Source organism: Pinus tabuliformis, chromosome J (genome assembly GCF_031772625.1).
Source record: "Pinus tabuliformis cultivar Carrire ecotype Pingquan chromosome J, CPIR1, whole genome shotgun sequence".
In the NCBI taxonomy this organism is placed as follows: domain Eukaryota; kingdom Viridiplantae; phylum Streptophyta; class Pinopsida; order Pinales; family Pinaceae; genus Pinus; species Pinus tabuliformis.
The window spans coordinates 1,219,652,296-1,219,663,679 of record NC_142295.1 but is presented as its reverse complement, the minus strand read 5'-3'; the positions used below and the strand labels follow the sequence as shown (position 1 = coordinate 1,219,663,679).

The 11,384-nt window shown below is 32.7% G+C and overlaps 1 protein-coding gene across 2 annotated transcripts in view; it reads left to right on the top strand.

Moving 5' to 3' along the window:
• LOC149231521 (uncharacterized) overlaps nucleotides 1–11,384 on the top strand; it is a 261,337-nt gene that overhangs the window by 32,677 nt on the left and 217,276 nt on the right. The window lies entirely within an intron of this gene.

Genomic DNA, 11,384 nt, shown 5'->3' with positions numbered 1-11,384 from the left:
AATTCAAAAGAGTGAAGGGAACTCTACTTGAATGGTTCATGAGGCACGATACATGCTAAGGTTTTGCAAATGGGGTAGGAAGCTAAGTGGGCTTGATTGGGGGGAAAACTCCACATTTAAACACGCTTGAGCCAAAGCATGGGATGGGTGACCTCCTGGGAAGTCCTGGTTACTGGGTGCAAGCCCTGGAAGTGATGATTGACACTATGTGATTCATTTCACTAGTTTCAATCCCACTTCTTTACCCGTGTGAGCATCACCTGATGCAATGAGTGCTAAGTGGGACTACTCAAAATCATGAGAAATTAGTCAGTTACGACTAACCCTCGTGGAAATGGTCATACATGAATGACTTCTAATGCAGTTGAATCCAAAAAAATGATATCTAATATAATGCACCGCGTAAACCCCTATACTTAAATTCAAAAGTGTGAAGGGAACTCTACTTGAATGGTTCATGAGGCATGACACTTGCTAAGGTTTTGCAAAATGGGGTAGCAAGCTAAGTGGGCTTGATTGTGAGGGAAAACTCCATAGTTAAGTTTGCATAAGCCAAAGGCGATCTAGGATGGGTGACCTCCGGGAAGTCCTGGTTACCGGGTGCAAACCCCAGAAGTGATGATTGACGCTATGTGATTCATTTCACTAGTTTCAATCCCACTTCTTCACCCCTGTGAGCATCACCGATGCAATGAGTGTTAAGTGCACTATTCAAAAATCATGAGAAATTAGTTAGTTACAACTACCCCTCATGGAAATGGTCATACATGAATGACTTACTTAACACAGTTGAATCCCAAAAATGATATCTAATATAATGCACTGCGTAAACCCCTATACTTAAATTCAAAAGAGTGAAGGGAACTCTACTTGAATGGTTCATGAGGCACGATACTTGCTAAGGTTTTGCAAATGGGGTAGCAAGCTAAGTGGGCTTGATTGTGGGAAAAACTCCACAGTTAAGAACGCTTGAGCCATAGGCGATCTGGGATGGGTGACCTCTCGGGAAGTCCTGGTTACTGGGTGCAAGCCCTGAAAGTGATGATTGATGTTATGTGATTCATTTCACTAGTTTCAATCCCACTTCTTCACCCTTGTGAGCATCACCCGATGCAATGAGTGCTACGTGGACTATTCAAAAATCATGAGAAATTAGTCAGTTACGACTACCACTCATGGAAATGGTCATACATGAATGACTTACTTAACGCAGTTGAATCCCAAAAATAATATCTAATATAATGCACTGTGTAAACCCCTATACCAAATAACATTATAAATATAAAAATAACTACTAAAATAAAAAACATTAAACTTAATAATTGTAATGGTATGAGTAAAGTAAAAATTCCTTCCTCCACTACTTCTCTAGGTTATTTTATTTTTTCTATTTAAAAATAAAATTTCCTTTTGAAAGTATCCCATACTTGTAATTAATACTTATTTATTATTTAATATTATCCGAAATTTAATGTGTACTCATTTGGTAATCCAAAAAAAGAGGTGATAATTATTTCCCCTTTTTTCTTTCTCGAGACTTTTATTGTTCTTATTCTAATTGTGCGGATAGGTTTTTTTTCTGGGGTTGGGATGGAAAAAATTGTGCTCTCAACCAATTATAGAGCGTCATTTTCATATACTCCCTCCCGTGAAAATATGACACATGGAATTTTCAAGGTCAGATTCTCCATAAACATGCACAAAAATGTCTGAGAGTTCAAGTTGCTCAAACATCGTCAAACTATTTTATCAAATGAACTTGAGGGTCGAATTCATGCTTACATTTGTAAACAAATTATCTAGAAGCTCTATATGTTTTATGAAATAAGTTGAATGGGAAGTTATCTTGCAATTCAGTAACTTCTCTTCTCTAAAGGTATTGAATTTAGCAAATAATAATTAGGAAGGACAAATACCAGCAGAACTAGGAAAATTTAAGAAACTCCAAGTATTTCACATTAGTGACAATGGGCTATGTGGGCATATTCCCTTGTCCCTGCAAAATTGCAAGATGTTGGAAATTTTGGATTTGAGTGGAAACAATTTATTGGGAAAAGTGCCTGCATGGATCAATTTTTTGACTTGGAAATGCACCATTTGTTAGGGTCGATACCACTACATCTATCAAACTTATCAACATTGACGGATAGAACATTCACAAGTTCAAGGTTGAGTGAACTTAGATACGTAAATTACTACAAAGGAGATTCACATGGTGGTCAAAGGTCAAGAGTGGGAATATGAATACATCTTCTCTTTTGTGACTTCTCTTAATCTCTTGGTAAACAACTTTACTAATCACATCCCCATCGACACGGGATGTCTCGAGGGATTATTGTCTTTGAATCTATCACATAATCATCCTAGTAGATACATTCCACATGAAATTGGGGAAATGGAGAATTTAGAAGCTTTAGATCTTTTTTGCAACCAGTTAGTAGGAAGAATACCTAAAACATTTACAAATCTGAGCTTCCTAGGTTATTTATATCTACCATATAATACTCATTCTAAGAGGATTATACATCTACCCCATTCAGATACATTTGATTTGTCTTCATTTTTAGGCAAACTTGACCTTTGTGGTCCTCAATTTCATAAAAATAATGAAGGTGAGAGCACAACACAGAGCAAATTCAACCATGACTACTAACAAAAACCATACATAAGTTTCTGTGTTCAAGCTTCTGTGATCCATAATGAATTAAACAAAGTCTTTCGGTAGAAATCACATGAGAGAATTTTTTGGCCAACGCATTTCGAACCAACAAGTGCGCTCATCATTAGATTAGGACCAGGTCATGTTGGTTCGAAACGCATCGGCCAAAAAATTCTCTCATGTGATTTCTATCAAAAGACTTTGTTTAATTCATACAAAAGTTACTGAAGGATCAACACATCAAAGTAACTACAATTGCATTACAACACTAGAGTTTTATCTTATTATCCATGATTATCTAAATTTATACAAAAATTTATGGCGGAAATCCCCCCTTCATATTGATAAAGTTATGGCGGTGGTGCCCCTTCGAAGCTGAACAAGCTAAGGTGGTGTTGCAATAGTGAGGCAGTCGAGGAGGTTGGGGGGTGTTATGTCAATGAATACTTTATTTGTATAATGGGAGTAATTATCTCCAACACTCTCCCATAATTATGACTAACAATATTAGCCATGACTCAAGAAAACTTAAACATGCATGTTGGTGTAAATCTCAACTAGGCTTACAATGACTTAAAAACTTTGACATCAACTATTGGGCTAGATTTTTTTTTCCTTTTCTTCCAGATCCCATATCCTCTAAATTGCTTCATCTTTTTATTTTATTTGTAGGCTCCAAATTTCAGTTTCTTCATTTGTTGTTTCAAGTCATCCATTGTTTTATTTTTGTTTATCACAAAAACATAGAAAATCATTTCAGATTGTCCATGCATGTCGTCTAGTTCTTCAAAAATATTTTTGTATGTGGAATGCTACCACATGTCATCTTCTATAGTTTTGCTCTTCATCATCAATCTTTTGATTATCAATTTACTGCAACATAAGTCCATAATAGAATTTTATTTCTTCTTGGCCTCATTGCTTAAAACTTTGTTCAGCATCTCCTTCTTTAATTTCTTCAACTTCTTCCATGTCATTTTCTTTATGATCTCATTTTCCTCCAGTTGGGAGACGATTGTCCTATTTACCTGCACACTCAAAATCAATTTTAAGTTTATATCACAAAACATATTCAGAACCATATTGGTTGTCTTCATTCTTCTCTAGAATGAGAGCTTTATTCTCTTCTTCTTCCTTCATTGACTCCGTCAATTCCTCATAACCTTGATTCTCCACTTTTTTACCAACCTCTACTTTTGAAAATAGGTTGTCTTCCACTTGGCTTTCAAATACAAATGGGCTTCTCTCAACAAATAATAATGTATCAATAAGATTTCTTTGTTTCATCATCTACAACCAGTCATCACTAGCTAATTTTTCTTCATCGTAGATAACATCAACAATTTCAATTGTTGGATCCACCAAACCACTTGCTACTCCATTAATATCTTTATCTATACCAAACTCAACTTTTTTTGGTAACTCACTATCATCATTATCGTCAACTTTCAAGTGGGATTCACCAAAATCTTCATATTTATGTAGATATGTTGCTACAAATCCACTTTCCTTTTCACCTTCAAGCACTGCTACAACAGGTTGTACAACACTACTATCTTTGAATTGATTACTCTCCCTTACATCAAAAGTCCTCTGAGGATATCCCAAGCCTCCTTTGTTCTCTTTGCATATGCAATGAGGGTAAGAATGATGTCATCTATGTATTCCTCTATGCATTTTAATACCAACGAATTATTTTTCTTTTTGGTTTCCAACTCTTTTGACTTCAAACAACTCTTGTTGTTGCTTTTACTTTCTCAACCTTTTGGCTTTTCCATTTATTTAATCACTGTAAAATTTATAATTTTCACCGAGCAACAAACTACAACTCTTCGACACCTCTTGAGTACTCCAGACTGGTTGTTCAAAACTATACCAAAATTACACTAGTAGAAACTCTCTCCTCTTGACACACACACTTCATGTGGAAAACTCCACGCAACATAGTTCACTAGTCGATGCACAGATCCTCATGCTTGGAATACACACCACTAATTTTGAAACTTAAACAAAACGTTCTCCAACTTCCATCATGTTCAACATTCCATGCTACAAAAATCAAATGGGGTGATACGAGCTCTTAGCACTCTTTGTCAATGAATGGTGGAATTACCTCCACTACATCTGAGTGGTGTATGATGACTCTGGTACAAATGAAAAGTGATTTCTCTATTCCAAGTCAATGTTATTCAAGGATGTATGGGTCACTCAAACCATCCAAATTACAAAATCATTAATAAAATAAAATAATAGTATGTGGCTTCCAAAATTCAAACCAAGAGAAGGAATTTGAATTTGGCACTGACTAGGAGGGCACAAATAGAGTTATTTTCCTTGCATGATCACTAGTTTTATTAGGTTTTAATCTCTATGACTCCAACTCCTTACAACGATTAGCACCCACAGTTCTTCACTCATGGCTTGACTTCTCTTTTATAGTTGGTAACAAACAATGTTGGTTCTTCACATGTGCACTTCAAAAATATCTTCAAAAAAGTTAGATATGGTCCATGGAGGCTCAATCTACAATGTCAAATAATATGCTCCAAGACGCCAATATGCAACGGTGCTGAATTAAGGCAACAACTAATATCGAGGGTTCACATCATGATGGCCAACCCAAACTACAGAGCGAAGGTATACACTGACAATGCATGCAACCAAAATAATAGAAAATAATACTTTGTTTCCAATTTTCTGGCTTGATTCATGACAATAAAGGACGAGTGGCCAAACATAATTCGACTATCGAATGATAATTGTGGCAGGGCTACGACCCTTTGAAAAAATACTGGTTTGAAAGGATGAGAAGTAGAGGCAACTACAACTTCTAGGACAATTTTTCACTTGAGACAGATCCAAACACACAACTTTTTCCAATGAAATCATTAACAATTCTTTATGTAACAATTTTCTCAATACTCAAATAGAAGACAATGCATAACTTCACAATCTCACAGCATCAGTTCATGAATTATGGTTTTTGGGCTCATCTGGCTCTTCTTTGAAGTATCTCTCAGAATCATATTGTAGGAATCTCTGAATGAGAAAATAAAAGAGATTAATAGTAAAAGAAATAATATTTGTAGAATCTATACCTAATCCATATCTAAGATTTGTGGAATCCCTTCTCTATAATATCTATTATCGGAATATGAATGTCATATAGGGGGTCCAAATGAAAAAATTCTAAACTTTAATAGAAAACACATTGAATATGAAAATTGCAAAATCACATAAAATGTAGAACAATCACATAAAATGTGCACAAGGCATCTATGTCAAGTGAAAGAAGACATAATTCAGAAAGTTACATAGAGTATATTTCATATGTTGTTAGTTTACCATTTACAAATGAACAAGTTGGTTAAGACAAGTATTTCTATCCTGATGAATTGTTGTGCTCGTTTTACTTAAAATTTTTGTATTGCATTTGGTTGATGTAATTAATGTTTTTGTTCATGTTTTTTTAAACATCTAAGCTTTTATTATTAAAATTTAGTAATCAAATCATATTATAAAAAAAAAAAAAATTGTATTATTTATTTTAAAGTATAATTAATGGATTTTTTTATTATCTTTAAAATTTTCAAATTAAATTACTATCACATTTACAACATTGATAATAATTAACCAAAAAAAATCATGTTACAATATTTAGAAAACAAAATATGACAATATAGAATATCTTTAAAGAAAAAAAAACTAAAATATAATATGATGTAATATAGAATATCTTTAATGAAAAAAGAAAAAAACTAAAATATAATATGACATAACATGTGTAAGTTGGAAAAAATGAAAAAAAACCAGTATTAGGTCATTTTTATTTTTAAAGATAAGAGATAAAACAAAACAAAAAATACACATTAATATGTTATTCCTACATGTTGGAAAAAAATAAAAAATAGAATAATAGAAGTAAAGTCTTCGTCATAGTTTGGATTTTACATAAATTTACAATATTTCAATTGACAATTCATTTTAGATACATTTTATATCTTACATAAGTTAGACAATAATATGGTTTTTCCATGAGTATCTTATATTAATTTACAAAATGATATACCATTTACATTATGGAAAAGTAGGAAAAAATAATAGTAGTAAATATATTTTATTCCTTACATAAATTTGCATTATTTTAATTAAACATCGATGGCCTCCTAATGATGAGATTCAATTAATTTCATTTGGTGAGAATATTAGGAAAACTTATTAGACATAATTTTTATTATTTAAACCTAAGAAAAATGTACGAATAATGCATAACTCTAATCATAAATTAGGTTGCAATTTATTTACCCGAAATTTCTTCAAAAAAAAAAAGATTTAATCAAATGGATGAAATTTCACTTGGAAAATTCATCATTAAATATATTGGTTCAAATTAAAGCAAAGATTGTAACAATATTGTATGGAAGTGTTTTGTATGCAATTCTTTTAAGGACAATGCATGTATGAGTTGGATCTTTCACAAAGACATCAAAACTCAAAATCCATTGAAAATATGTAAAGGATTATGATGGTTAATTTCATGTATATAGCTATTGGTTGGTGATTCCAAAGGCATACCACCAAAAATAATGCACCCAGAATTATGATGAATTAATATTTCATAAAATATCCTTAAACAATATCATGATAATAATTGCAATTCAAATAAATGTAAATGAATTGATGAAACAACATATACAATTAATGTGATGAATCAAGCCATAATGGAAGAAATCTCGGTCCAACCAACTTTAGGGTTTTAGATCTAAAAATTTAGGAGTATCATTGAGAAGGAACCATAGTGGTGCTTCTAAATAAGCCCAACCAGAAAAGGCGATTCATGACATTACTTGCATGCAAATCTCTGAAAAACAACATGGGGTTACGTACGTGTGTGTGTGTGTGTGTGTGTGTGTATTTATTTATTTATTTATTTTTATGCAGATGTTAAATATAATTGCATGCTTCCAAATATTAAATAGACATATGGTTTCTTAATATTAATATAGGAAACTATTATTTCCAAATTCCAAATTTGCATGCTTCAAAGATTAAATATACATATGGTTTCGTAATATTAATATAGGTAACTATTATTTCCAAATTCCGAAATTGTTAATTTTCTTTTCGCACAATATGAATTTTTTTGTCAATATTATGTTTCTATGAATAAGGAACACCACGTATACTCAAAATATTGCAAATATTTTCATTATCATGAAGTACATAAATATATGTATCATGAATGACTTATTATATCTCAATAATTTTTGCAGACAACATAAATAACATAAGGAGTTGTGCCACAATATGTTTTCTTTAAACTAAGACAAAAAAATAAAATAGTGGAAACCATGATACTTGGAGATCAATTTAAATGAGTAAGGTGTCACATTTCTTACTTGTTAAATATGATGAATGTTGGTATCAAATTATGACTGTCCATTCCACTTAAAATTCCTCTTTTGTTCATCATTTTTTACCATCTAACCTTCATATTTCATCCATAACCCTTAGAAACTAAATGATATGATGTCATTATCATTATTTTTATCTTCAAATTAATTTTGAAATTATTGTGTTAAAAATGACATTTTCCAGAAAATTACAAGATGTTGTAACTTCCTATAATTGCTCCATGGTTTGACATGTTGCATAACAGGTTGGAAAATTCAAAGATTGGGGGCACGAAGCTAAATGTACACAGATGGTGGACTACTTATCCACTTTCGGATTTGAAGAAGAAAGATGTTTGTTCAACGTTGGTCAAACCCAGCCACTTCAGCAGAATTTCCAGATTTTGTGAACAGAATTTCTATTTTCTTTGATATTTTTGACTGAATGGAGGATTTGAACCAATTTCTACCCCCTTTGATGTAACTGATAAGATTTCATTAGGATATTGGGGAGGATGAATAGTTTTTTTTTGTTATGGAAATTGGTGATAAATAGCTCAAAGGGAGAACTAGATGGTTAGCTTTTTTATTTATGAGAAACTTGGAACAACCTATGTGTGACTTTTGATTTTCGAATTTCAATTCAGAGCTATAGCATTGAGTTTAGCCTAGGCTTTCAAATCCAATAATCTTCTTCACTTGAGTTAGCTTACAGTGTGCTTGCAAGTGTGGAAGGGCCTCCACTACGGAGCTGGTACACTCCTTATTTAGTTTTCTTTCTAAATTACATTGATAAATTGATATTTAGAGCTTTCTATTTCATTTATGTGCTGCAAGTTTATGCCATTAAAAGTTGTTAATTGAAAGATTTGTATTTGTTGTGGAAGATCCTTGTAAAAGGACTCAACCAATATCCATCTTAAGGGTTAACAAACATTCTTGTTATCTCACGATTTTGATTTTAGAGTTAATTCATAATTCATGATTTGGAATGCAGAATTCAATTAGTAATTAGCTTAATGAATCTTGTAAAATAATCACTTGCTATTTGATTTCTATAACTACTCATCTTGCATATTGCTTTGAATAGTTAAGTCTTAGAAATTGTTTTGAAAGGGACTCTATAGAACAAAATTCTTGTAAAGGAATTGTAGAACCCCTAACAAAGGAATTAATACTCTGTTTTTGTTACCTAGGCAATCAAATTTCATTAGATTTGTTTTCATCTAAATTGATGCTTAAGTGCTTGAAAAGACAGGGAAGGACCTCTTGTAAGAGAGCATTGTTAATTTCATTTCACTAGGATATCATTAGAACCCTAGATCCTTCTAGATCTATATACATTAGATGAGTGCCTCTAAGTGTACTTTCTCGAGTTGATAAAAGAATTAGAGCTTAACTTACCTTAGTAAGTAAAGTCCAAACATTTTGGTGCCATTGCTGGGGAGGTGCAACTAGGAAGATTTAGGAAAAAATTCTAAAAAAACTTAAAATCAAAAGAACAAAAAAAAAAGATTTAAATTAAACTTTTAGTCATGTTTATTTATGTCTAGATTTAGGGATAAGAAAGGAAGATTCACAAAAACCCCCGACCCAACAACTAACCCACCATTAGGAGCAGAACCATTAGAAAGGATTGTATTCAAAACACCAATCGGAAAAGTCACTGTAGAAGAACTTGAGGAGAAAGAAAGATTAGGTCTGAGACTTACTCTTATTGAAAGAAAAATCCTACTAGTTCATGAGGCAAACAAAATATATATACCTAAGACTTCTACAGTACGGAAAATAAAAGAGAGTAGTAAAAGAATCCAACAGCCTATCCTTGAATAGATTTTTCCTCAAGAACCAAAATAGGAAGAAGAGATAGAAACCTTACGCAAGTCACATATCATAATGGCTGAAGACAGAGGATCTAGAGGACCTACTATAGAACAACTAAGAGAGTATGAGAGATAAATGGAAGAAAGGAGAAGACAAAGAGAGAATGAAGAAAAACAAGTAAATGATACTCTGTTTGGAGGGAATCAAAATCCACCAGAGATAGAGGAATCCACATTTAAATTTCCAATTCAAGATAGAGGAGAATACATGGATGACAAAATTAAAATGAAAAATATCCCGCCATCTGTATTACCAAACTTTTATGTTATGGCATTAGAAGACCCTGATTTGTTTTTGTTTGAATTTGATATAGTATGATGCCAAACCTATGGATATACCGATGATGCACATAGACTTCAACTTTTTCCTGCCACATTAAAAGCGAAAGCACTTAGGTGGTTCATGGGTTTAGGTGAACACACAGTCACTAATTGGGATAACACAAGAAAAATCTTTTTGAAAAAATATCAACCTTACTGTCGGTCAAAAGACTCTAAAGATGACATCTTTAGAATGAATCAATAAGAAGACGAGACCATAGAAGAATAATTGGAAATATTTTCATACAATCTGCAAAAATCAAAACATAGAACCATGTTTGTTGATCTTATTCAAACAATATTTCTTAAGGGCATCAGGGACAAATATTTAGATGACCTCAATCTCATGGGTAAAGGGGACATTTCTAATTTACCTTTAGAAGAGATTACTGACTTGTGTCAAAAGTACTCCAGAAGTAGAGCAATAAATGGAAGAAAAGCTATGACATCTAAGATCACTAAATCTGCCACAGGAAATATCACTAGAGCTAAACTAGGAAATCTATTTGAAGAGTTCAAAACAGACCTTTTAAGCACTTTGGGGAATCAAATAGACACTCTAAAAGCAAAGAAAATATAAAATTAACAAGAAAAAGATTTATCTATATTCCGTAGATTTGTGGGCTTTGTACAGAAAATCATGACACTAAGGATTGCAAAAAGATGAATGTTTTGCAAAACTATAATTTGGAAGCCAACGCAAAGATAGAGAACATGTATTTCATGGGAGCTCGAAGGCCATGGCAGCCAAGACCTCTAGGTATGTTTCAAAGCCCAAATCCAACAAGTTATAACATGCATGTTCAAAATTCTTGGAATGTTCCTATGCCTTGGGAAAATTGGTTTAATCAACAACAGCAAAAGTATCCATAACAAGGATGGAGAGGATATTCCTACCCTCAAAAATTTTCTCAACAACCACCTCAGCAATATCAGCAACCATTTTCTCAGCCATATCCTCAACACTATCAGCAACAATATTCTCAGCCATATCCACAACAATACCTTCAGCAACCAGTTTCTTATCAATAGAAAAATCCTCAACAAATATTGCCTCCTCCTCCATAAATAAATTCACCACAGCTACAATTACCATCCAATCATCCTCCTAAACCCACGCAGCTACTA